This window comes from Gallus gallus, chromosome 2, assembly GCF_016699485.2.
Source record: "Gallus gallus isolate bGalGal1 chromosome 2, bGalGal1.mat.broiler.GRCg7b, whole genome shotgun sequence".
Classification (NCBI taxonomy): domain Eukaryota; kingdom Metazoa; phylum Chordata; class Aves; order Galliformes; family Phasianidae; genus Gallus; species Gallus gallus.
Window position 1 is genome coordinate 120,831,478 of NC_052533.1, and position 26,642 is coordinate 120,858,119.

General features: G+C 42.5%; 1 protein-coding gene across 6 annotated transcripts in view; it reads right to left on the bottom strand.

Moving 5' to 3' along the window:
- The window catches only part of PAG1 (phosphoprotein membrane anchor with glycosphingolipid microdomains 1), a 110,879-nt gene that overhangs the window by 41,643 nt on the left and 42,594 nt on the right, over positions 1 to 26,642 (bottom strand). The window contains exon 3 of one of the 6 annotated variants that reach the window (XM_046937995.1): positions 8,267 to 18,281. The exons of 3 other annotated variants lie outside the window; for them this stretch is intronic. The gene's annotated coding sequence lies outside the window, so the exon portion shown is untranslated. Of the gene's footprint in view, positions 1 to 5,876; positions 6,048 to 8,266; positions 18,282 to 26,642 lie in introns of those variants that run through there. 2 more of the 6 variants (XM_040695800.2, XM_004939932.5) reach the window with 2 other exon arrangements.

Below are 26,642 nucleotides of genomic sequence, written 5' to 3' on the forward strand. Positions count from 1 at the left end.
TCCTCTGCACATGCTGGCCCAATGCATAACCATGCTCACTTTCTCGTCCTCAGTACCCTGAAAAATGGGTTACATGTGAACTGCTCATAGAATCACAGAATCATAGAATAGCTTGGGTTGGAAGGGACCCCAAGGATCATCAAGCTCCAGCCCCCTCCCGCATGCATGGCCACCAACCTCCGTATCTAATACTAGACCAGGCTGCCCAGGGCCCCATCCAACCTGGCCTTGAACACCTCCAGGAATGGGACATGCACAGCCTCTCTGGACTGCCTGTTCCAGCACCTCACCACTCTCACAGTAAGGAACTTCCCCCTGACACCCAACCTAAATCTTTCCTCCTTCAACTCAAAAACATTTCCCCTTGTCCTGCTATTGTCTACCCTTGTAAAGAGTTGACTCCCCTCCTGTTTGTAGGCTCCCTTTAGGTACTGGTTCAATGTTTGTAGGCTCAGTGGGGACTTAATGGATATTCTAGCGTATCAACCGTCTACACATTCCACAGTGAGATGAGAGGATCCTCAATATCTCAGAAAGAGTACAGACCATAGGATTTTTGGCATAAGTATTCTTAGTGCAAAAGGTGACAATTTACTGATAAAATTAAAGTCAAGGTATACAGGTACTGACACTTCTGTGTTCATTTAGAGGCAAGACTGAAATGTTTCCAAGGGTCTAGTCTTGGGAAGATGGATTAGCTGTTTGTTCATGCCGTACACAAAATGTAGGGTCGTGTTCCTTATCTTGATGAGAATCACAGAATCAGACAGTGATTTGGGTTGGATGGGCCCTTTAAGATCATCTAGTTCCAACCCCCTGCTATAGGCAGGGACACCTCCCAATAGTCCAGGTTGCTCAAAGCTCCATCCAGCCTGGATTTGAATGCTTCCAGGGAGGGGGCATCGACAACCTCACTGGGAAACCTGTTCCATTGTCTCACCACCCTCTCAGTAAAGAATGAAAATCTTCAAAAATTGGAGCTGTAGCTTACAGAACATATAATTTATTCTATAAGTAATGCGTCACTCCAGAATTACAGAGAAAAAAAATTCCTATGGTTTGCATTGCTGTTGTAAAATGGTTGCTCTTCAGCACTCTAGGGACTGCAAAAGGTCAGTGATGTTGAAAATACATGATTTATAAAGTACTCTGGGATGAGACGTGCTGTGTAAATGTAAAATATTATTAGAGCATGTTCTACTTAATTGACATACCCTGAAATGGAACTGGCTGCACCACAAGAGCAGAGCTAAGAAACTAATTTAGCCTGAGGACAGCGGGTTGTCTACGGCTACCAACAGCCTATGGCAGCATATGTATAAATTTGTCTCACAGTTAGCTAGCACTGAAAGTTATTGCTGTTCACCTGGAATAGGTCACATGCAGATTTGAAGATCCTGTGATCCACAGAAATGGCAAAGCAGGCAAAGGCTGGAGACTGCTCAGTACCACAGTTGAAAAGTGGCTTCTGAAGGAGCTGCAGGCACAGGAGCTGCCGCACAGCCCAGCCACCTGCTGCAGAAATGCTGCCATGCACGAGGCAGCTCCAGGTGTGTGCCAGGGATGCCTGGGATGCCATGGTCCTCATGCGCCTGAGAGCTAGCCTCAAGTGGCACCTTCAGACTCAAAATATGCACCTCGCTCAGCCCGGGTTTTCATGGGGGCATCCAAGCACCCCTTGCAGGCCCGAACCTTGAGATTTATAGCTATATCCAGAAAGGCTTCCTGAAAATATCTCATGTCTGAGTGACTGAGCTGTGCTGGATGAGCGCAGGGCTCTTTTCCTCACTCACAGAGTTTCTGGTTTGGAAGGGGGACATAAATTACACTTCCTTGCACTTTTTGGGACTGATTCCGGATCATCTCTTTCTTCTGACCATGACGGTCTTCTGTACTTTAATGCTGCAATAAATAATTGGTTGGAAGCTGATTTTAAAATGTTTGAACAGCCAATATTAGTCCACTTTACCATAAATGGAGAAAAGTCCATTCCCCCTTCCCAAACAAAGACGCAGAATGCAGATCATATTCTGAATTCTTCTTAAATCCAGGCCAAAAGATCTCACCAGCACAATCTGTTCCCCTTCACATGACTGTTTCCATTCTCACAGATTCTTTTATCTAATTCCCTTTTTCCCTGAAGTTTACAGTGTCATTCCAAAGATTTTTCAGCTGCACTTTTGCTCCCTCCTCTTGAATTCTCTCCCTCTTCAATGATCTAAAGTCCTTCTCCAAATAGTGCTACTTTCTTCCAGAAGTGCAATGCCATGAATTCTCAACAACAAACAAATCTGTTCCTACCTTTTCTCATGTGCTAAAATGAGCATGCTTTTCTTCTTTCTTTCTTTCTTTCTTTCTTTCTTTCTTTCTTTCTTTCTTTCTTTCTTTCTTTCTTTCTTTCTTTCTTTCTTTCTTTCTTTCTTTCTTTCTTTCTTTCTTTCTTTCTTTCTTTCTTTCTTTCTTTTTCTTTTCTTTCTTTCTCTCTCTCTCTCTCTTTCTCTTTCTTTCCCTTCCTTCCTTCCTTCCTTCCTTCCTTCCTTCCTCCTTTCCTTCCTTCCTCCTTTCCTTTCCCTTCCTTTCCTTTCCTTTCCTTTCCTTTCCTTTCCTTTCCTTTCCTTTCCTTTCCTTTCCTTTCCTTTCCTTTCCTTTCCTTTCCTTTCCTTTCCTTTCCTTTCCTTTCCTTTCCTTTCCTTTCCTTTCCTTTCCTTTCCTTTCCTTTCCTTTCCTTTCCTTTCCTTTCCTTTCCTTTCCTTTCCTTTCCTTTCCTTCCTTTCCTTCTCTTTCTTTCTTTCTTTCTTTCTTTCTTTCTTTCTTTCTTTCTTTCTTTCTTTCTTTCTTTCTTTCTTTCTTTCTTTCTTTCTTTCTTTCTTTCTTTCTTTCTTTCTTTCTTTCTTTCTTTCTTTCTTTCTTTCTTTCCCCTTCCTTCCTTCCTTCCTTCCTTCCTTCCTTCCTTCCTTCCTTCCTTCCTTCCTTCCTTCCTTCCTTCCTTCCTTCCTTCCTTCCTTCCTTCCTTCCTTCCTTCCTTCCTTCCTTCCTTCCTTCCTTCCTTCCTTCCTTCCTTCCTTCCTTCCTTCCTTCCTTCCTTCCTTCCTTCCTTCCTTCCTTCCTTTCCTTTTTTAACAAAAATGTATGAGTTTATGAGCTTTCCATTCCCAATGGGGAAAAAAGGAGTGCTTTCTTATGAATGCATTCATGTTTTCCCAAGGAAATTGATACATCTGTCTGGGAGGTAAGGAACATTTGGATGATCTGCATTCGAGAGAATAGTCATAAGAGGTTATTGCATAAAATGATTGATTTGCCAGCAGCAGAAATTTTATTCAAAGGTAATGTCAAAGTTATTCTCATCTACACAAAGCCATTTGCATCCACACAGAAAATGCTCTATACTGAAAATAATACTATTGCATTCTCTCCAGAAGTTTGGCTTCTACTTTATTTAGACAGATCACTTTTAACAGACTTGCTGCTTTGGCTACAGCTGGCCTGCAGTAGCAATGGCAGGCGATGACTGCTAGGCTACACACTGCATGATTAATCTGTGCTGCAACTGCAAGCATTTACCATGGGGGACTGCTCTTCCCTTTTGTTTTTTTCCTTCTGTTCCCATCTCTCCTTACCTAACAAGGAGATCAACAAAAATCAATGCTGTTTTTTTACCTGGGGAATGACACTTTTAGGCCTATGTGCAAATGTAAGCTTCCAGCTGTTAGAGCAAAGTAGCAGCAAATACAAGGCAGGTGCATAGATCTTATCCTTTATTTATTTATTTACTTATTTATTTAAACATAAGCAAAATTCAACTTTAAAAACATCCCTCAGCTATGAAAAAAAAAGCTAACAAAAGCTTACTTGCTTGGACATATACACAGACCTGTGCCTATAGAAATAATATCTAATTAATTTTGCATGAGTGATGAGTCTAGTCAAATCCTTTGTGTCACTTCATCCACTGGCTAGAACACAGATCCAAATAAATCACCTCCAGACAGTTCTTCTGCTTAGGAGTTTGAGGAACAGTCTTACTCTGTAGGGGCTTTATTTCTCAACATTTACGACATGATAAAGTTGAGTGGTATGTGGAGGATTCTGTAATCTCTGCTATAGCAGTATTTTTCTGGACCTTACTCAGCACTGGAAGTCAAACCCCACGTCTGGTTTCTATCAAGCAGCAGTTAACCACCTTGTCAATGAGAATGATAAAAGGCCGCAGGACTGCTTATTTTATGCACTACACCCTCCACATTCAGGCAACAGTACCAAGCACTTATAGCTCCTTTTCCTGCCTGTCCTTCAATATCTCCATGGCATGATCTTCAATACTGCTGGCATCTCACGATCGCTTACAACCACCTCTGTGACATGAACAGAACTGCCGTCCTTAAAACCCTATCCTTAAGAAGCTAAGAACCCAGTGTAGGCAGAACAAATGAGCAACTCCTCTGCTTTCCTTTGAATCCACCCACACAACAAATGTGTGAATGAAATAAGGCACTTCTTACTGTGTCTACTATCTCTGTTGCTCCTATCATCTTTCCAACCTGTGGAAACTTCTGACTTGACTGTACTGCCATGGTGAAAATGGCAGAGCCAAAGACAAGGAGATAGGCAGCCCGTACTTGTGGTTTAGGCTCTCCTTCAGTCTCCAGCCTCCCCGTAACACACACGTCAGCCCTCCCATGACCTCAGGTCCCCATGAATCACAAAGTCCTTCCCTCTCAAGTTAATGCAGCAGCAACTTCCGATCATCTCGTGTCAGGCACATTTGTATTTGCAATTCATTTCACACTAGGCAATTCATTAAGCCCTCTATTTTGATTACCATAACGTGCAAACTCAATTTTGTATCTCCACCATACAGGGTCACTTTTATGCCATCTCGTTTTTGACTGCCTCAGTCTTTTCCCATACTGAAAGCGAATCGGTGTTTACATTTGGTTAGTTAAAATATTTACATTGCACATTCAAATGATGCGCTTTCCCAGTGACAGGGCTGTCTGTGGTATTTCCTCCCGTACCTACTCTGAAGCAGAAACAGATGATTGGGATAAATACTCTGGGTGTCTCTAAACAAGCAGATTAGGGCAAGAAGCTGCATGGCTATCCCACACCATCACTGCTGGACTCTGTAATATCCATGCAGTCCGTGTCATCTGTCTAGCACTGCAAGAAAGCATGCATTGTAAGACCCAAAATCAGCAGAGCTACACGTGCTCTAGTCACCATACTTCAAAGAGATTCCCTGTTGCTCATTCAGTGCATGAGGTGGGCTGAATGTGTGTAGCTGCTGGGACAGGAGGCAAGGAGGCTGCCTCGCCAGCAAAGAGATCCCATAGTGTGGGCTACCACCAAGCATGCTGCAATGTCCTCCTGCTCCCGTGTTTGGTGGCACCAAAGGGAGATTAATTCTCTCCGAAAGGAGCAGAGAAAGTAGGGGGACAACACTTTCAGAGAGAGAAGGAAACCTGGAGCAGAAGTGAATACAGAGTTGAGAAGGTGATGCTGCAGCTGGCCAGGGAAGGGCACAATGTTGTCAGAAGGCACACCTGACTCCCTTCTTTCAGTTCAACACTTACAAGCTGAACAAACTACTGCAGCTGCTGCTGTGCAGAGACTGATGCACAACAAGGTGTAGCAACACCAGCGTGGCCCCTGAAGGGGCTGCCTGAGGCTAGCAGGGTGAAAAAGGCATGCATGGCAGTGAACTTCAGTGTCACAGAGGGTGCATTATCATCCACACAACTAACAGTTAACTTTCCCTTCTAAAAGCAAAACAGATGCAGGGTGAAGTAATTCCTCGCATGGGAACTCAGTAGCAATGCAAAATGAGAAAGAAAAGCTTCAAATTCCCAACCCACAGCAGGCACGCTGCTTACCTCCCAGCAGGTCTGCATGCAGGCTGTCTGGCGAGGAGCAATGGCTCCTGGGCTGCCGAAAAGTGGAGACACTCAGGATGAGGAGTTACTGCATAGCTGCGCCTGTGCTCACGCTCGCCACAAGCTGCTGCATCTTCTTGTTTACAGGAACATACACAGTGAATGAAAGTTGACTATGCAAGGAAGAGCTGCCTATTTTAAATGGACCCTGCCTTAGTGCTGTGTACTGGGGAGGAAATGGGCTGGAACTGTCGCTGTGTAACTGAGGCATGCAGCCTCAGCAAATAAACTTCAGGCAGGATAGTGCTGTGTGTGGGAGACATAGTTGCTCCACTTTTCCCAACTATCAGCAAAAGAGATGATGTGGCTGTTTGCTAATTAAGACACAGCAGTGCAACTGAAGCTCTACACCTGCCTAAGCCAGTGTATTCATGCTAATAAACAACCAACGTTGATTACACTTAGAACCATAATTCTCCAACTACATATTCATTTCCAGACACGAGTGCCTATAGTAAAGCACCCTTTGGAGTATGGGTCTGAACTGCAACCAACTCAATTACAACCAAACACCTCTGGGAGATACGATAGTGGCCTTTCAAGTGTCTAAAGGGGGGCTATAAGAAAGAAGGGGACAGACTCTTTTGCAGGGTCTGTTGTGATAGGATAAGAGGAAATGGTTTCAAATTAAAAGGGGGGAGACTTAGATTGGATATACGGGAAGTTTTTCACAATAAGGGTAGTGAAGCACTGGAACAGGTTGCCTAGAGAGGTGGTGGATGCCCCATCCCTGGACACATTCAAGACCAGGCTGGACCAGGCTCTGAGCACCTCATCTAGCTGTAGGTGTTGCTGTTCCCTGCAAGGGAGTTAGATTAGATGACCTTTAAAGGTCCCTTCCAACTGAAATGATCCTATGATTCAGTTATTCTGGTTCCACTTTTTGGCTAATGCAGACACTCTCCAGCTTGGGATTCTTGTCTGTGCTGCTCTCCAACAAGAACCATATCACTGAGAGGCATGGACCACAGCCCTCCTCACTTGCCAGCCCACAACAGGACAACCCAGCCAGCCAGCTCATGCCACCACTTCTGGCAGGCAAATGCCGAGTGAGAGGCACCAACTGCTGCAGGCACCAATGGATGTTCCCAAGAGCTTCTCATGCAAGCCCATGCAAAAAGCACTTGCTCCCTGAAGATGAAGTCCAGCAGCAGCACAAGGAGCAGAATTTTCCCTGGGACTTTTATATGCCACCAGACAAGCAGATGGCACCAGCAGAGTTTGCAGTGCTGCCTCAGTGAAGAGCAAAGCCCTACGGCACACCAACAGCACTCTCCCTCTCCGTTCCCCCTAAGAAAAATATACCAAAAAACCACACCATCTCTCAAATGCTTTCTGGAAGTGCTGCAAGCGCAGAGCTGTGTCAGAGACATGCAGTGCTCAGCTCCCTTCCTGCAGGCACATGCACCTGGGCAGCAGCTGCTGGTGGTCACGGCCATGGCCACGCTCACTTTTGGAACAGGCTGTCCAGGGGGGTGGTTGAGTCACCATCCCTGGGGGTATTCATGAAATGTGTATATGTGGCACTGAGGGACATGGTTTGCGAGCACGGTGGGGATGGGTTGACAGCTGGACTGGATGATCTTACGGTCTTTTCCAACTTTAATGATTCTATGATTCGCAGCTATACAAACTCCCAGAAACAGTTAACAACCGCAAGAGACAAACAGCAGCAAAAAGACCTGGAGAGTTGCTCAGACAAAAGGCTTTTTTCACTTTAAAAACAGAAAAAATAACACTAATTAAAAACTCCCAGGCCACTAAAAATATCACTGAAGCAGTAAGGACAGAACAGAAATAGCAGCACAGCAGCATCAAATCTGTTTAGCACAGTCTTCATGCTCTCAGTTACTCCAGAGCGACTGCAAAACCCCCCACGTGTCTCTTCCTGCTGAGGTGTGCAGAACAAACATTCACGTTTTCCCACGGCACAGCACAGCCCGTGCACCCACAGTACCTGCAGCGGCGAGGAGCTGTCTGTGGTAACAGGAAGAAATATCTACCTTGCCTAATGGCTGTATGGTAATGTACTTCTATTAGCAAAACCCATTTCATATTGCATATGCATAGTAGCTTCTGGCTTAGGAAGTAAGAAAGAAAGCGTGAGACAGAATGGTCTTTTCTCTCTGTGATGGGAATGCAGACAGATTTTCTCACTTGATGGTGGTGATCCCTGAACACCCCCAGATGCAGCACGCTGCTTGTGCTAATGCTGCTCTCCTGCAGAGCCCAGCAGACTGCAAACTTCTCCCCCCACCATACTGCACACGCTGTAACTCACACGCAAACAGCAGCAGGCACACTGTGCTCCCGTAGGGACAAAGCCTTACCTCCTTCCTCCTGCCAGAGGAGCTCTCAGCAGCCCGGCTCTCCCAGCCCAGGACCCCCTCTTCGTGCCGTTGCAACTCTGCACGCACGGCGCGGACCTCACCTTGGCACTGCCAGTGCACCGCAGCCCTGCAAAAAGCAGCCTCTGTGCTTTGCTGCTGACGCGGCCACAAAGACGTCCAAATGCACAGCCCTGCACTTTCCCCCTCCTTTTTTTTTCCTTTATTCTTCTTCTTGCTTGGTCTGACGAGAAGCAAAAGGGGAAAAACGCGATGTGCTCTGGACCAGCTGCGTGAAGAGGAGTGCAATGCTGTCAGCACATGCCGGTGGCAGGAGGGGAGGTGGAGGCTCCCTGCCTCGCCTCGCACATTTTTGTTTAGACCGTGGGTGGCTGCGTGAGCAAAGCATCCCGAGCAGAGGAGGAGTTACCCCAGGACTCCAAGCCCTGCCCGCCACTTAGAGACCAGGAGTGGGTGAGGAGGCAGGACGGCAACCTGGCAGGATGGTGACCCAGCAGGTCAGTGCTCCATCAGGGTGGCAGCCCAGTGGTCGGCAGCCCGAACTCCAGCCCTGTCCAACATCCATTTGTAGCCAAGTGGTGCTGCATCCCTTCAGGGCTCTGTTACCCTGCAGCTCCAGGCCAGGCTGGCCAGTCACCCTCTGCATGCGAGGCTGCTGTGCTCACTGTGGAAAAGGCACATCCTCCCCTCACCAAGCGACTGTGCATTGAGACAACGGGTCCCACAGATGTTTGCAGCTGTCGGTGTGAAAGGAAGGTGGCAGCACTTTGAAAAGGCAAACCTTTTAAACGCCCATATCTATTTCCTCTTAAAAGACAGACTGCTGCGTGCGCATTTCATGCATTTCACATAACTTCAAGTTTGTTGTCCTTCCTATCAGAAAATAGAAAGTCATCTTGCCCTGCTGGTGATGATCCCTGCAGTAACCAACTGGAAGATTCAACCAACTCAAAGATTCCCATGCTGAGCCAGAGGGTACACGATGGCTGTTGCACATTTCTTTACGTTAATTATAATTCGGATCCTAAAATAGTGCCACTGATCATAGCAGTACACAACGGGTTTTCTTCTGGTAACAAACAGCAAGGGACACGCAGTCCTCAGGGTTCAGCACACCCACCAACTCATTCCAGCTCCCGGATGAACCGTCGCAGCGTTACAATGATTTCCCATGCAATTAGTGCTAATTGATGCCTTGCTGGCAATCCCTCACGGGCCCCCTCTCACCCTTTTAGCAGGTCCCACCGGGTCAGCCTGAGAGCCACCATCTCGCAGCACTGCAGCACCAGCTCCATGGGCTCCTTGCTGTTACATTTAGGGGGAACTGGCCAGGGCTGTTCTGAGGAACAGTCACAGGTATGCCAGCCACTTCCAAGTCAATGCATGTGAATTTGTACCATGAGACGTTTCTAGGTGGAAATTTTTGAACGTTTTCCTAAAAGCAACCGGATTGTTTGAAAGCATTTTGCTGAGGCCAAAACTCCATCATCCTTGTTCAGGAAAGCTGAGCGGTGGTGCCAGTAGATACTAACAGCCCAGTAAGTCGGTGCACCTTGTAATCAAAATTCAGCTGAGAAAAGAGAGTTGTAAATGAGCAACCACCTCTTCTGATTTTATTATTTAATAATACTTCTTAAGAAAAGCCTCTTCCTTTGATCTATTAATAAGATCAAGTATTTGCCTTAGCATCTTGCCAAATGGACTCAAGGAAGATCAAGATTGCTTCGTACCAGCAGAGCCAGATGACTATGGCAATAAACAAAGTGAGATGCTCTTTGACTGAACATCATAAATACCTAGCACGTATTTCAGAGTAGCACACACACTTAGATTCCAGGTGAGTATCAAAGCTGATGGATCTCAGATGAGATCTCTCTCTGCACTGTAGAACTATGTATGTAATCTCAAAAAACCCATACAGCTCTTTTACAACAAAGTGCTGAAGAGGTTGTTTAGAGTCAAAAAGATGCCCTAAAGCAGAGAACTGCATGGAGGTCAGCCTACAAACACAATTCAATAAATAGTAAAGGATGTAATGCCTAATGCTAAAGCACATTAGGAACTGCTTGTTGCTAGTGGCAAGCTAAATTACTCCATCTAAAATAATCAAGAGCAATATCTTGTAAGTCAGCTTTATCTTCCCTCCATTTTCTGTTTCTCCTAAGTTTCTAGTCTACACAAATCAGTACTCCTTGGCAATACTTTCACAGCATTTTCCTCCTTTACTGTGCAACATTTGGGAACCACAACACAACGTCAACAGGCTGCCTATCACCAAGCGTGTACGATGTGGTGTGCTTTGGCATAGAGGCAGCTGAGAACATTCATGACAGTTACTTCTCTTGGAAAGCTGAGTCTGGAGCAGAAGAGAGTGCTACAGACTGCCTGTGCCACCTCACTCCACCTCTACCAATTCAGCTGTCTGCAGCTCTAGAGTTTGCTAAGGGCTTATGTTGTACTTAGCGTACATAAATCTAGTTATGTAAACAGAAATGCATTTATGTTGGTAAGGAAGCATACTGATATTTATCATTTACATACATGTAAATTTACATATGTGACAGTTTATCAATTTTTACTTATTAGATTCTTCTCTCTGGGTCTTTGTGATCCTTTTTGTCTATAATTTTTTAAAGGCTTTATTGTCTTCTTTTACCATATCTGTGGCATGTAAAGATCCAGCCATCATTTTTTAGTGTCACATGGAAAATTAATACTTTCAGTCTATTCTCACAGTTATTTTCAACTGCAGGAAACCTCATTTTCATTGGTGTAAATCCCTTAGTTTCTTGTATTTTTGGATGTATACCATCCATTGGAGATCAGAGAATGAGATCAGAATCCTTCTCATCTTTATCTCACACACACTTAGCTTCCAAAACATGAAGATATTGAACAAAAACACAAAGATAACAGCACAAAGATATTGCTCAGGGCACTCTAGGCGACAAAAGAGTTTAGTCATTTAGTGGAGGAATGCATTAACCAACTCCAGAAAGTTTCATAGAAGAACTTCTCTGTAAAAACATGCATGCTTTTGCTGGGACAATAAGGGGCATTAAAATCTGATTTGATCACAGTCTTTTACAACCCACACACATACACTTTTCAAATCCGCAACTAAGAGACAGAGGGCTACAACATGCAGTTTTCAGAAAGCACAAAGCAGGAGTTCCCCTCTCCAATAACGTATGCCAAAATCCAGGCACTGACATTCTAATACTCTGATGTCAAATCCATTCTTTACAAATATAAAGCAAACATCCTTAAGCAAATTATGAACGTCTCCGTCCAAAGAGGTAAAAGTTACAATGGTAAGTTATTTCTCTAAATGGGTGTTACACCATATTTTCAAACAAAGATGTGTCTAGCTTGCAACAGGTGCTAAAAACCTTAGCCCTAGAGATAATAGAATCACAGAATAGTTTGGGTTGAAAGAGACCTTAAAAATGATCTCGTTCCAACTCCCCTGCAATGGGCAGAGTTCGTACCCACTAGATTAGGAATCTTAGCTAAATTTGGAGTTTGCTGTTGATGAAATCCATGAGGATGAAGACACACGTGCTCTGGACTGTGCTCTTGATGAAGAGGGCTGGACTTCACACTGAGCTACCTACCTCATTGAATTGTGTTATTTGACACACATCATTTGGATCTACGGTCAGAGATTCCACCGAAGGCTTGCAACTAACTCAGGTGAAGATATCACTTACACAAATTGAATAAAGACTTATGGCTGCTTAGATATTAATTTGGGACTATGTCTCAAGCCCCTTCTTCCAGAAGTGAAGTCAAGGCCCTGTGAAGATTTAAGTAATTCAGCCTGCTATGGTATAAATGGTTTCCCAGTGCTACTCATTAGAACATCGATGGCTACAAATGAGCTTCCTTCAACTTCAGCTTGCCTTCTGTTTTTCCTTGCACCTTGCCCATTTTTATTAAAAATGAAGAAAAATTTCACATCACTGATATTTCATCTTCCACTCCTCTTAATCGTCAATGTATCCCATTTTTGAGGCCTAACTCCACAGGGGCACTTTCAACCACTGTATTTAGCAGTGGCAATGACCAGCAATTTTCTTTTTTTTCTTCTTTTGTTAATCCTCTTCTGCATCCTCTCACTTTTCCTATTTTCCACTTTTTAATTTCATTTCCCGTCAAAGCTCTTTCAGACTCATGACATTCAGATCTTTATAGATTTGGTTAAAAATAGCACAAATCCATTATCTAGTATTGTCATAGCTAACCAGGAGAAATACTCCTAAATTATTTGGATATATGGACAAGATCTGATTATCTAAATGAAATTGCTAAACCATAAATGCACAAGGGAATCATATATTTATTTTTAAATGTCAAATCTGATTAAAGTGCATCAAAATAATTGGCCAGACTATAGGGGACTATAGCAGACAGAGGTTTGGGAAATGGAAGTGATACCATGGTAATTGGCAAGACAGCCACCAGAAAATATAAATCTAGGTATCAGTGAAGGATTTAAGATTATAAATGCTAAAGGGAGATAAAGGATGATATCCTTCTGTCATATGTTGACAAGTTGTGATAGAAAAAGAATACCTGTGTCATAGCCTCATCACCAGCCGGTACCTGTCTCCCAGGGCTAACTTGCATTCCTGAGTCCTGATCCTGTCAGACTTGTTTGAATTATCCCAGTGTTGCTGCCAGGGATAGTGGCATCATATCCAGCAAAAGCATAACTGATAAAAATGTTCCCATTCAACGAATTTATTGTTTATAAAAAAATGTGAAAATTGAAATCTCTGTATAGTTAAGTATTAACATAAAGTATACAAGTCTTTCATCAGATCTACTGCTTTGCAAAAAATACTGGAAGCTTATCTAAGTACTGAATCAGTACTAAAGATCTTTGTGGAATTTGTTTGTTCATAAAAGAGGGGATCTACCAGATACAAAGACAGAGGGAAAAGGAGAGTGAGGAAGGGAAGGGAAGGCAAGACTAGACAAAGCAGAGAATCCATCTATATAAACTTTGATTTAACCACAGTGAATTGAGATAACGTTTAATTTTGGAAGACTCATTTCAGGAAAAATGGGATAGAATATCACCAGCTCATAGTTTTTAGTCTCTTTGATTATCGTTCAAAAGAGAAAACTGTTTTAAAAAGCAGGAAAAAACAAGATCAACAACCTTAGTCCACAGCAAAGACACATAAAAGGTTGGCTAATTATTCCAAACACTTCTTTATGCAGCCAAGGCTGTCTGCAGCATTCTCCAAAGCATCCACAGGACAAAGCAGAGCAAGCTGCCTGCCTGTGCACTGCCTCATGTGGCACTGGCATGAAATGCAGCAGTACTGCAAGAGTTTGATCTGTGTTATGGCCTATAAAAAAATAGCCTAAAGTAGTGCAAAAACTGAAATAAAACAACATCTCCAATTTCTCCCTTCTTATATCTGTTCATAAAGGTTCTAGGCACAACCTAGGATGTCTGTACATCTCTGTTTTCAGAAAATAACCCTTTAAACCACTCCATCAGCAAACTGAGCAAGACACTTAAGAAACTCTGCAAGGCCATGTGGACTGCAAGAATTTTTCAATCTTTAAATGCAGTTTCTGTCAGTTTTACAGAGAATCAGAATATCCTGAGCTGGAAGGACACATAAAGATCACTGAGTCCAGCTCCCGGCTCCACACAAGGCCACCTATAAATCAGACCCTATGTCTGACAGAACCGTGCAAATGCTCCTTAAACTCCAGCTCAGTGCCATGATCACTACCCTCGGGAGTCTGTTCCGTGCCCACAACCTTTTCCTAACCCCCCACCTCTCCCTCCACTGGACACAGCTCCGTGCTGTTGCCTCAGGCCCTGTTGGTGCCCCTCCGCTCCCTGTGAGGAGCTGCAGCCGCCATGAGGCCTCCCCTCAGCTCCTCTGCTCTGTGCTGAGCAAAGGATGAGACCTCAGTCTCTCCTCATACACCTTGCCCTCTAGAACCTTCACCATCTTTGTAGCCTTCCTCTGGACACTTACTTTTATGTCTTTTTTGTACTGTGCTACCCAAAACAGCACACAGTACTCAAGGTGAGGCCACTACGTTGCTAATGCACCACAAGGTTAGAAGTCTGTTCCTCACCTCCAGACCCTGCACTGCACAGAACGCATCGGACAAAACAGCAAACAATGATGAGATTGGTTTAAATAAGCAAGATTTGCCAGGACATGTAACTGCACATCACAGAGGATCACATTAGCCTGCCTATAAAACCCCCACACCTAACCAAATCCTGAAATTCTTGTTCGGTATTTGCATTAAACTCATGGGAACCATACGGGTGTCACTAGGCCATCTCTCCCACACCAAAGCAGGCAGATGGGACAGACGGATAGGAATCAGACACTCCCCATGAAGCCTGGGTGGGGATGCAGATGCTACGAGGCCCACGTGTCCATACCCGGGCCCAGCCTGGCTGCACAGCTCCTGCCTTTCACCACAGACAGGCACAGGGACAGAGGTGGCCCAGCTCTGGAGCTCTCAGCTATTGCAACACTGGAGGTGGTTTTGTGTAAATAGTTCAGTGATACTCAAATTCATCTTGCTGAGCTCACTGCCCTCCTCGTGGTTTCTAATGGATTTCATTACAGCTTTTCTCCTTTTTCATTGCCTGGGGAGGGGAAAGACAAAATATGAATTCTCCTTTACTATCACTTTTAAAGACAGATGCTTAGCGTGGCTGTCAGCATTCTCTCTGTACAAGAAGTCACAGTGAGCCAAAGCCAGAATCTCTGCTCACATAAGTCTGCTTAGGAACAGCAGCTTGGCAGGCTTCCCTTGGCTCACCAATCCCTGTTTCTTCAAATGTGAAGCATCACTGCCTACAATCCCATTCATATAGAAGAATTCTGTTCCATGATAAATGGCTAATCAAGTCCAGAAAATTAATCTCTTTCTCTCTTTTCTTTTCTTTCCAAACTTCAGAGGACAGCAAGAAAATAAACTCAGTGAAGGGCAGTTATCTCACAGGTGTAGGACCCTCAACCCTAAGATGCAGACAAGTAGCTAAAGTTACATTTCCAGATGAAGTAGCCATCTATCATCCATGTTTTGTGTTTTCAGCTAATAGACCAATAGGGATAAAGTTTTCTGTTAGTTGTGTCCCACCACCTTGGACCCCTTCTCCTGTGTTCCCATACTTTTCTTTAGCTCCCACCTTGCTGCAGCCGCATCCTTGTTCTTCCCCTCTCCAGCAGCTCTAGCCCCCTTCTGCCCAAACCCAAAGCACCACCAGCACTGATCTTCCATTCATCACTGGATCTGTACAACATGAACATACGTTCACGCTTCATCCACACTGCACAAGCATCACTCAGAATGAGTAGAAAATTGTTTCAGGTGACCCCAGCCTTGCCCTCCCTGCCCTGCTGGCTAGAAAGTGGTTAAAATGGATGGGGAAACCACTGCAAATAACTTGAAATCACAAACCTTATTGTGTTTCGCACTTTAAATCCTATTTGGTAGTGCAACCCCAGGGTTCTGTGGACAAGTGGTGGCACTGGCACTGTCCCCAGGCTGGGGACAGAGCAAGACAGGACAGGCAGCGAACCCAAGACAGAAGGTCTCTTCTGAACCTGCTTCCACACAAGGACCTCAGCTTTTGAGCCAAATCTGTGCTCTTTGATTTTTCAACTCCTGCCCCAAGCATCAGTACAATAAAACCTTCCAGGCTGAGCAGAACTGCACTGCATCAATATTCATCTAGGAGATCCTGGAGAAAGTTCATTTATTCTTTTTTCAGCATTATCACAGTTAATTGGAAACATCTGTTACAAATATCTGTATGCCAGAAGCATCCGAATCTACCAGGCAGTCTGCAGGAATACCCACTCTGTCCTTTCTGAATAGGTTTCGCCAACGGCATCTTTATTATCAAAGAAAAGACCCCATAAGAATAATCAGCCAAAAGCAGAGTTTAAATCATCTCCACTCGCATTCACACAAAGTAGTAACATATGTTGTGTTGTCACAGCTGTGAAAGGTATTTTCACATCCTTGTTTGGCTTGTAACTGCTTTCTTGCAATGAAGCAGGTCAAGGAGTTTTGGGAACACTGTGTTCCTCTGATGCCCCTATAGCATCCTTAGCCTAATATAAGACTGCAGTGAGAATATTCTAGTACATTAAATTAACATTTTACATTTGAATTTAGATTAGTGTCAATATATTACATTAACGTAAGCACATTATTTAATGTAATGTGAATTTTGAATATTTGCATAACTATTTATGTAAATAAAGGATAATTATTTGAATGTCTGTTGGAGAAAAAAATCCTGTGGGGATAGAATACAGCTGAAGTATGAAGTTTTTGTAAATCCCAATGAACATGTTCGTTGAGACATACTGAAAATCTCAGCTTGAACTTGCAAACATAGGATTTCTAAACAGGTTGTCAAAGATGATGAAAAAACATAGAGCAGACTGGACGTTCTAATTATTATTAGCCCCCTGACTGTTGTAAATAAATTTCTTTTTAATAGGCTGAAATATGAGACATGCTCATTTTTAGTAGAAGTAATATTCAATGATTTCCTTCTAATGAAAGAAAATCACAATGTCAGATTATCATTTTTAGGGAAAAAGATGAACAAAGACATTCATATTAAGGAGTGAAGTGTGATTTTATCTAATCTTTAATGAAGTCGGCCCAAACCAGAATGATGTCTTCTGTGCAGAGCTTGTTCACAGCAGCTGGGGACTTCAGTGGCTCTAAGAGGCAGCACAATGGAAAAACTTGTTTAAAAAGGTAAAGCATCATAAGTTACAACTTCCAAACACATCTTTGCAGCAGATGCTCTTCCGTGAGATGCCAGACTAGGAAATTTTATTCAAGGGGAAAAAAAAAAAGAAAGAAAGAAAGGGAAAAAAAAAAGCTGAGATTTTGAGCCAGATTTCTTCTTAAATAAATTACTATGGGTAAAATTTTCATGCAGATGGTCATTATGAATTCCAATCTCAAACGAGATTAGAAACAGATTTCACTTTACATGAAGATCAGAAGTCAATTTTCTGTAATGTAATCTTCTTAGATCCTTCCCCTGCCTCATGGATAAGAATGGCTGCAGATTTATATTTTAACTATGTGGGAATGCACACTTCTTTGTTGATACCATTAAGAAGTTCCACATTATGGTGAAGCAACTTTCAGCAATCACACAGAAAGAGGGAAGCGTTAAAAGCAGAGGAGCAAGTAGTAGCATCCGGACATCTAACAGAATCATAATGCTGACTGTAGTAATATCAAAATAATAAAACAGACTGAAATGATTGTAAAAGCATGTGTTTTCTTACTCCTGAAACAAAAAGAATAGTTCCCTTGCTACATTATAATTACAATAACATGAGAATTTGGGGACAGATCTTCTTCATCTCATGTAATAGGTTTTGGAGGACCATCATCACTTTCATCTGTCACATTTGAGCATCTCTCACATCTCTCCTCTCTCATTAAATTGTATCTCCTCCTGCTTTACTTAAGAAGACGTAGTTATTTTATTCCCTAAAAAGGTCACTTTCATTTTTATTTTATCCCTGTGATTATCGTTTGTACTAAAATCAAGAGATATTAAGTGAATAAACCCGTGAACCTCAGTGTACAAGTTGAAGTTCAATACTGGTTAAGTAGCGTTCTTGAACTCTCACCACGTTGCCATATAAAAATTAATACAATTGCTCCACAATTTTCAGGCACCATTAACCAGAAAATTATACAGTGAAGTGCACCGTTACTGCACACATTCATAGGTCTTTGTACCACGAAGAGTAAGACTGCAGATACCTGCCTGTGAGCCTAACTTCTGCTCAGCGGAGCTGTAAAGCAGATTTATTTCAAGGAAGTGATGATGTGGTTGACAGTGCCATGGCTTCCTCTGTCCCTTAGGGGAAGGCCCTGATTAAACTTTTCCTGTGTACTGTAGAAATGTAGAAGCTGTACTGATGCACAGGTGGAAGATGTGCCATTTCTGTTGGTACAAAACAGAACTAGATGAAGGAATGAAACAAGAAAATTGCACATTCTTGTTTGTGGCATTGAGTCATTCTTGATTCTCACATTTGTTGGCTTGCCACGCTGCACGTCTGACACAAAAGACACCATTTTACTCTCAAAGCAGAGTACATCAGCAAGTAAAATTCTTAGAAAAACAACAGTGAAATACATCCAACACCTTCCTAAAAATACATACTACACCTGCTTCAGCCATGAAATCTTAATTAATGTGTTTGATATATTTGGAATAAATAGTCATGTCAGGGGTAAACAATGTAAGCAGGGAAACCGGGTGAGAATAATCTTAAGGGGAAAAAAAAGAACCAGATGCTTTTGCCGCTTATACATAGGATACAAGCCAAGTAATGATAACCATTGTTATGGTTGATCCAAAAAGAAAGCTTTGCATGCTTGAAGTGGAATAAATTGTCATCCCTATTCTTCTCTTGCTTGCCAGTTAAAGAAACACGAGCATTAACATATGAATGGACAAAACAAATTGCTGGATTTCCTTTTAAATCTTAAGTTCTGGGTTTTTTTTTTCAAGGTTAAGGAGAACAGAAATTGTGACACATGCTTTCTTCTAAAATCCACAGATCAGCACAAACCTCAAAGGACCACACGCAGTAACGGAAGACGAACAGTAACTGGAACGGGGGGAAAATGGGCATCAGCCCTGATCTGAGCACTTGAAGCACAGCCCTGATCTGCTGGTAGGACCGTAGGGCAACTCTAGGGCCACACAACAACCCACCACATTCTCCTTTCATACCCATGCTCTCAGCTTCCTATGTCTGAGAACCTCCTCAGCATCAGTATCAAAACAGCACCAAAGCCATGCTTTTGTCAGGGCACTGACAACACAACTAAATATGCAGCTCTGCTGTCAGCACAGTACTTATCTCCAGTGTAACTGGTGCCCAAAATTAACTTGTCTAGAGAATTGAATTAAGCCTGCATTTTTGAAGAATCCATGTCAGCATGGCACATGGTATCTGCACTGCAAAACCAAGACTTGGCTCTCTATCATCTCCTTCATCTTCTGAGCTGCCTCATCCTCACCCCAACTCTAAGCTTTCCTGTAAGTCATACAGTAGAATCATAGAATGGCTTGGGTTGGAAGGGATCTCAAGGATCATGAATCTCCAACCCCCATGCCACAGGCACGGCCACCAACCTCCTCTTTTAATACTACACCACGCTGCCCAGGGCCCCATCCAACCTGGCCTTGAACACCTTCATGGACGGGGCATTCACAACCTCTGGTCAGCCTGTTCCAGATACCAGATATCATTCCATCTAATGTTCATCTGCGTGACTTCAAACCATTCCCACAGGAAATTCGATAGCTGGTGGAGTTTTCCTCCTTGGCGACTCTAACAAGCAGCCTGGCCGTGGGCCTAGGCAATCTGCTCTGGGTGTCCTTGCTTGGGCAGAAGTTTGACCGGATGGCTCCAGGTGTCCCTTCCTACCTCAGCCTTCTGGTGAGTGTGTGAAACTGCTGAAATTTCCCTTGCAGCAAAGGCAGTCTTCCAAGAAGTAAAACTGCGTGCTCTAGGAAGGGATTTTCTATTTCTCTGCAGGCAGGTCAATATTTAGGCTGTGCTGCTGTGATTAGAAAATACGGAAGAGACTCAGCACATTGCTACAAAAGCTTGGAAAAACAGATGTGGCTGATAAGTGTCCCTTTAGGAAATGCAGAAGCTGTGGTCTCTCACATGCTTCCCTTTTCTGCCGTGTGGCAGCCCTGTGCCCAAGAACACATTTTCTTTTACACCGCCTACAGCATGCAGACACATTATACCACTGAGGAATGCTCCAAACACGCAGAAGCAACCAGCAATTTAATTAAAACATTCACACATGCACAGGCACGTGGACATCCCATTCCTCAAGAGAAGCACCTAAGTACAGGAGCCCTTCTATAAACTGAAGAAACACCATCTTAGAAATAATCTTTATTTTTACCTCCGCTATACCAGGAAAAAGCTGATCACAAACCTCGGGGATTATCAGTGACTGCCTTCTATTTCGTGGCCCCACTTCGCTCCTTGTTCATTTGCTTCCTCATATGTCATTAATGTCATTTAACCTAAACAGATCTTTTGTCTCCCTGGCGTTTGCTGTACTGCTATACATCGACTCTTCTGGAGACAGCAGCATCTCAGCCCTCGTTTTTTTAGCTGAACAAACCAAGCTTTCACAGTGCCTTTTGGTACAACACATGGTCCATCATTTCCCCAGTTGTCCTGAGAGCCCTTCTGCAAACCATTTCCAGTTAGAACTCACCATCTGTCTTTAATGTGCATGGTACACACTATTCTTCTCGCTGTGCTTTGTCAACACTTCAAAATATGTTAATACTTTTCTATCTGTGCCAGAAATACCTCTGTGTTTAACAAGATAAACGTACACCTACGTTTATCCTATTAGCAGCAGCAGCATACTTGATCTTAGACAGAACCCTAGGCTTAAGATAAGTCAGAAGATGCAGGACCTTGGTCTTGGATGACCTAATATAGCTGCATTTACTTTTGCACGGTTTTCAACTGATGAGCTTTTAGTTCTCAGGCTAAATTCAGATGGCTATTCCCCAATGAATGCGTGTGAACACAATGACCTTGCACTTTACACAATTACATTTCATCCCAAGTCTATTACCCCATCATGGCAGAAAAACGAATCCTCCTTTTATGCTGTTATGACCCTCTTCTGAAATGCTAGTTACCCTTATCTTTGAGTCATCTGCTAATCCATAAGTGCACTGCTTCTTATTTGTGCCAATGAAGGGAAGATACTCAGTGTGTTTCATCTCCTTTGAGAAACATAATTAGTAGCCTCCCCTTGGCAGCCACTGGTACCGCTGGGGTGTCTATCTGGCACCAGCACAGCTGGCTTAAGCTGAAGGGGACTGGGCTTGACTGGGATGGAGCTCACTTTCCCCACAACAGCTCACACAGTGCTGTGCATTCCACCTGGAGTGCTGATGTTGCACCAATGCTTTGATGACTGCTGAGCAGCGCTTGCAGTGGTTGGACTTGATGATCTTAAAGGTTTTTTTCCAATCTAAATGATTCTAAGATTCAACAGAAGCGTTGCCACCTTTTCTCTATTCAATTTTCTACCTATCTAAAATTTCTTTCATAGATCTTCTCTTACCACACTGATAATTCTCCATTTGGGTGCCCTATTCAAGTTTTGTATCAAAGTTGAGGTGGATTACATCTGTTGCCTTTCCTCAGCAACAGAACTGAAGAAGATGAAACGGCTACCCTTGGCGCAATACTCTTGTTAACTACTTCCTAATCTCATTTTCCTTTTGCTCCCATGACTTTGCTACCTTGTTCAAAATTTGCTTTAAAATAATAGATGCTGTATTATTTCCCAAATCCCCGTTCCCTTGCTCTATCTCATAACTTGAAAAATAAGTTTAATATTTCTCATTTTCATTGCCCATCATTCAATGTATTTATTAGAAACTCTGCCATCTTGTATATCAACAAATGCCCTTTCAGGCAGGAGTAGAAATTCTTTTAATGGTAAAATTTGATGACTTCTGCAATACTCCCAATCTTTGGAGAAGAGGTGCTGCATGTAAGAATTGTGGATTATTATGTTTTTCCAATGTGTACCTGAAACTGCATCACTGTTCTTAATGTTATACTGCACTATTTTTTTTTTACAGTTAGAACTGCAAAGGGGGTTTCCTCCCATACCTTAATCAGAAAGGTTAGGAAGGTCAGATTCTCTTCACTCTCTAAGCAACTGTTCAGTTTCCTCAATACGAAATCTAATTTCTCTCATCTGTTGCTCATGAGTATAATGCTACTGCACTTTGGAATTAAACCCACTTTTTGCAGCTGCTGTTTGAAACATCAGCAGAGTTTGGAAATGAAGGAGTCTTGTCTCACTGACATATCCTTGCATAAACATTAACTTCAACAAATGAGTTTAAGCATTTTCAGCCGCTAGCTGTGGCACTCAGCAGTCCCTCCCACTACACTCTAGCCCACAACCTAATTAGCAGCACTGCAAATATTCTAGGTATCTACTGTGGTAATGCCCACAGATGTAATTAGAAGCGTGCGTGTGTACACAGATATGAAGAAAAGAGAGAACAAACGTACAGCTCCAACTGACACCTTTATTAACTCATTCTCAGCAGCAGTATCGTATACAGGGTTAGTGTGAGGTTAATGTATACCCCACACTGTGACCTTTCTTACTGAATTTAATTGCATCCCTACCAAGGATATAAAAAAAATGAAAAGGCACAGGCTGATTGATTCTCTTGCTTGCAGACCACAAGAGCTCATTTCAACAAAACCTTGCCATTATATTTACAACACTACTGAAAAAGTGTTTCAGATGATGTATACCCTAATCTAATTTTTGAAACAATTATACCAAAGACTCTCCACTGTAAGCCACAAAATCCCCATTTTACCTCTTCTGTAAACCCTCTCCACAACAGCATTATGTTTCAATTGTTATCGTGCTTAAAATATGCCTCACGCCGTCAGAGCATTGCTGCAAGCATTAAAAAGCTCTTTAAGCATTTTGCCCCTGGAATCTTCAGGGACTTCAGAAACTACAAGTCAAGGGAAAAAGTAAAAAGAAAAGACAGGTCGTCATGAATCTAAATGGGACATAAACTCATGGTAGACACTTCCACTATACACGTGCAACACATGTATGAAGTATCATCTGTTTTGTTATAAAGGGGTTTATACTAAGCTTCCTTCATTTTCTTTTAGGACAAATTAGATTTCTTTGTTCATTTTCATTACTATTTAAGAATAATTTTTGCAATTTTTTCATATACTGAGTAGCAACACTATACTCTGCACTAAAAATACCCACGGAAACCCCTGAGATATGTGTTTGCTTAAAGCAGATTCCACGTGGAATGGATGAAAGTAACAGCCAACCACACCAAAATTTCAGGTTTTTTTTTAAAGGAGGTGATAGCAGCCACATTTTGTTATTAACGTATTGGGTTTGTAGCTGTTGCACTCATCATGGCCAGAATGACTCATTTCCATTCACACACTGAGCAGCACTGTGCACAGCTGAACAATCAGCTGGATCAGTTGTGTTTAGAGGAATGGAAATTTGGATGAGTCCCAAATTACGGCAGACCCAAGGTCCCATTTGCCAGCAAATCATTTGTAACAGAAATGACTTTAAATGACAACACTAAAATTAAATTTGGCCCGTGTTTAACATGCCCATTAAAAATAAATCCTTAAATGCCAATCAGTGAGGCTCAGATGTGGATAGCCAAAATGACCATGCGGTTACCTGGTCACAGCCCACCTCAGCAATATCCCAGACTTGGACAAGCTACAACGGCTGTGCAGTTAAGGCTGAACCCACCCACTCAAGAAAAGAGAAAATCACCATGATAGCTACTCCATATCCACACATCTCTGTTACAAAGGCACTGGGCGTGCCAGTAAAACCGAATGAGGACAGAAGCAACAGCAGGTTGGGATGGACCCGGGGCTAGAGGGGTTTCACAGATCTTTGAGCAAGGAGTCGGCTTGGAGAAAGCCGTTAAGAGCCCACTGTAAACCCAAATTCATAATTTCTCATTTAATTAATCAGAATGCATGCTCACTGCACAACTCCATTAAGGCAAAGACAGAATTAGCTTCATCACACATGCAACAGCATATGTCTTTCAGTATGCACTGCAAAACAGATACGGAACGGAAAACAGATGACTTTTAGCTTCCTATTCTGCCTACTGGTAAAGAAAACATTCAGAAAACCCTGCATATCTTCATGTAAATATCTTCAATGTAAATTACTCGGTGCAAAGATAAGTATCAAAGTTATGCGTGATGCTAGATAAGTAGCAAAAATATATATATATATTAAAAGAATGGGGAGGAAATAAAAACACCTACAAAATCTACAAAGAGAAAAAAATACACAACAGTTTATTTGTGTTCCAAGGAAAGGCTAAAGCCAACCTTCAGCATTTTCTTTTGGAAGCAACTTTCTGCACACTGAGCGCAAGCTTGCACAAACTGCTGGCTTTTCCTCTTAGAATATTCAGGCAGTCTGCACATTTATTTTTCCTCTTTAAGAAAATAAACATGAAAACCAATGCAGGAAGAACTCCGCAAAGTAGAAGTACAGAAGAAATTCAAATACTTTGTTATAATAATAAATGAGATCTTGGCCAAGCAGAAAGGCACACAAACTGCTGTCAGGTGGGAGTGTTTGCTAGCCATCTCTTCAGGAGCGCCAGGCACAGGAATTCACCCTTGCCATCTCCTCAGTGACCTCCCCACCCCTCATTAATTTTGTTTCACTCTTCACTTTTGCTTTCAAACCTCTTTCTCAGTGCTCTTGTCCTACCCCCTGCCAGATCCCATGGCTCTTCTGCATCCCTTCAACTTCAGATGAGGGTTTACTGCTATCTAACATAAGATATTCTGGGGATCCAGGTTGCTCTCAGCTGAAGTAACTCTTCCCAGTTAGTAAAGCCTAGAGGGAAAGTACTGCTCTTTTCTTGCTAGATAGTAAACATTCCTCTTCCACTGGGCACACAAATTATCTTCTGCTATTTGTGAAGACAGCCAACTAATTGTTTACTTCCATGAATGTCTTCATGCTATTCCTTGGCTAGCTCAGGGAATTGTGCTGAAGCTGCTGCAGCCAACAATATAGCAAACAGGACGAAAAGCCCGAACACGGGAGAGCAGCACATAGCCATTTTCCTTGAGAAACACAGAAACAGTCACTCTGAAGTTTGATCTTCAGCTAAGAAAGCAGCAGCAAAATGGGTATCAAACAATAATTATCTTTGGTGAGCATCACTCACCAACTCAGAGGAAACATCGTTTTCTGCCTCCAGGGAGGGGTGCAACATGTGCTCATTAACGGCTGTTTATACAGATCAACACTACCGCTGTATTAATTTTTTCCCCCTTAAATGAAGTATTTCATGATCAAAGTATTGAAATCAACACTGCCAAAGCAGCATTATTTGAGCAGTCAAGTGAAGTACAGGCACGTTTGAAAGATCAGATCTTAATGAGGTTTTTCAGTTGTTTTTTTGGCACGAATACAACAAACACTTCAACACAAATGTAGCTGTGCCCATGCAAAGTGAAGGGCTCTGCTCATATAATTAGCATCTACAAGCACAAGTATTTGTTTATAAGAAACGAACAAATCATTAAAAAAAATTAGACCGTTTCATAAATACACTAATTAGTTCTGAAATTGCTGCTTTCTTAAACCACATGACCAATATGTAATGCGTTGCCCTTCATTTCTCAGTTTTCATTGCAGTGAATCCTGTGAATCTGACACAACCTCATTAAAACCAACAGATTGTTGGTCAGACCTTCGCACGTGGTGTATGGAATGCAGCGCATCCAAATGAAAAGCAGGGTATTGCCATTCCAGTCAATAAGGATGTAGGCCAATCTGTATCTTTAATTTACGCATCACAACCTCAACTGACACCATAACCTCAGCGGGCATCAACATACACCTTAGAGATCAAGACAGCCTGCTAGCTCATAGCATACCTCTGAAATGAGAACACATCCAGTGCTCACCTATGTTAGTTTACGTTACTAAGGCTGCCTCTAAATTTATCACATTGATTTTGAAAATGGTGAAAATCTGAATGTTTTTCAATAGTACGTCACCTTCAGAGAAAGATTACATTAGAGATATTTCCACCTGTAGCTTAAGATTTGCAGTTGCAATACAGGGTGCGTTAAACGTGACTGGAGATTGGGTTCTTGATGCCAACAGGGAAGTGCCTGGACAAAACACACTCAGCTGCTCTGGGTTAATTTTTCTACTGTTTTCAAAAGGTCCAGTTTTGCTTTTGTATGATAGAAAAGCAAGTCTCAAATCGAGTATTTTGCAGCAAAACAAATTTTGCTGATTTTTCTGTTTGTTTCTTTTGAGCCAGTCGTAGACAAAAACAAGCAAGCTTCCATGAGTCCCCTGAACTATAAATGCACAACAGAAAACCTAATATGAATTCTTAATATCATCTATATAAAAGCTTGCCTAATGATTACTTCAAATCCCTATTAGTATCTCCTTCTTCATATCTCGGATTACTTCTTATTTTTTCTGTGCATTTTTTATGTTCAAAACCATTTAAACTTACTTATGGCATCAATAAGCTATAAGAGGAACAAGGCAGCTTACATGGCAAAACCAAGATGAATATGAAAGATCTCAAATATATACTGTAATATTGTCAGAAACTGGTAGAGGCCACAGAATCACGATGGCACTAATAAAGGCAATAAAATGAAGCTATATAAATATCTGTTTTTATTTTCAGGAC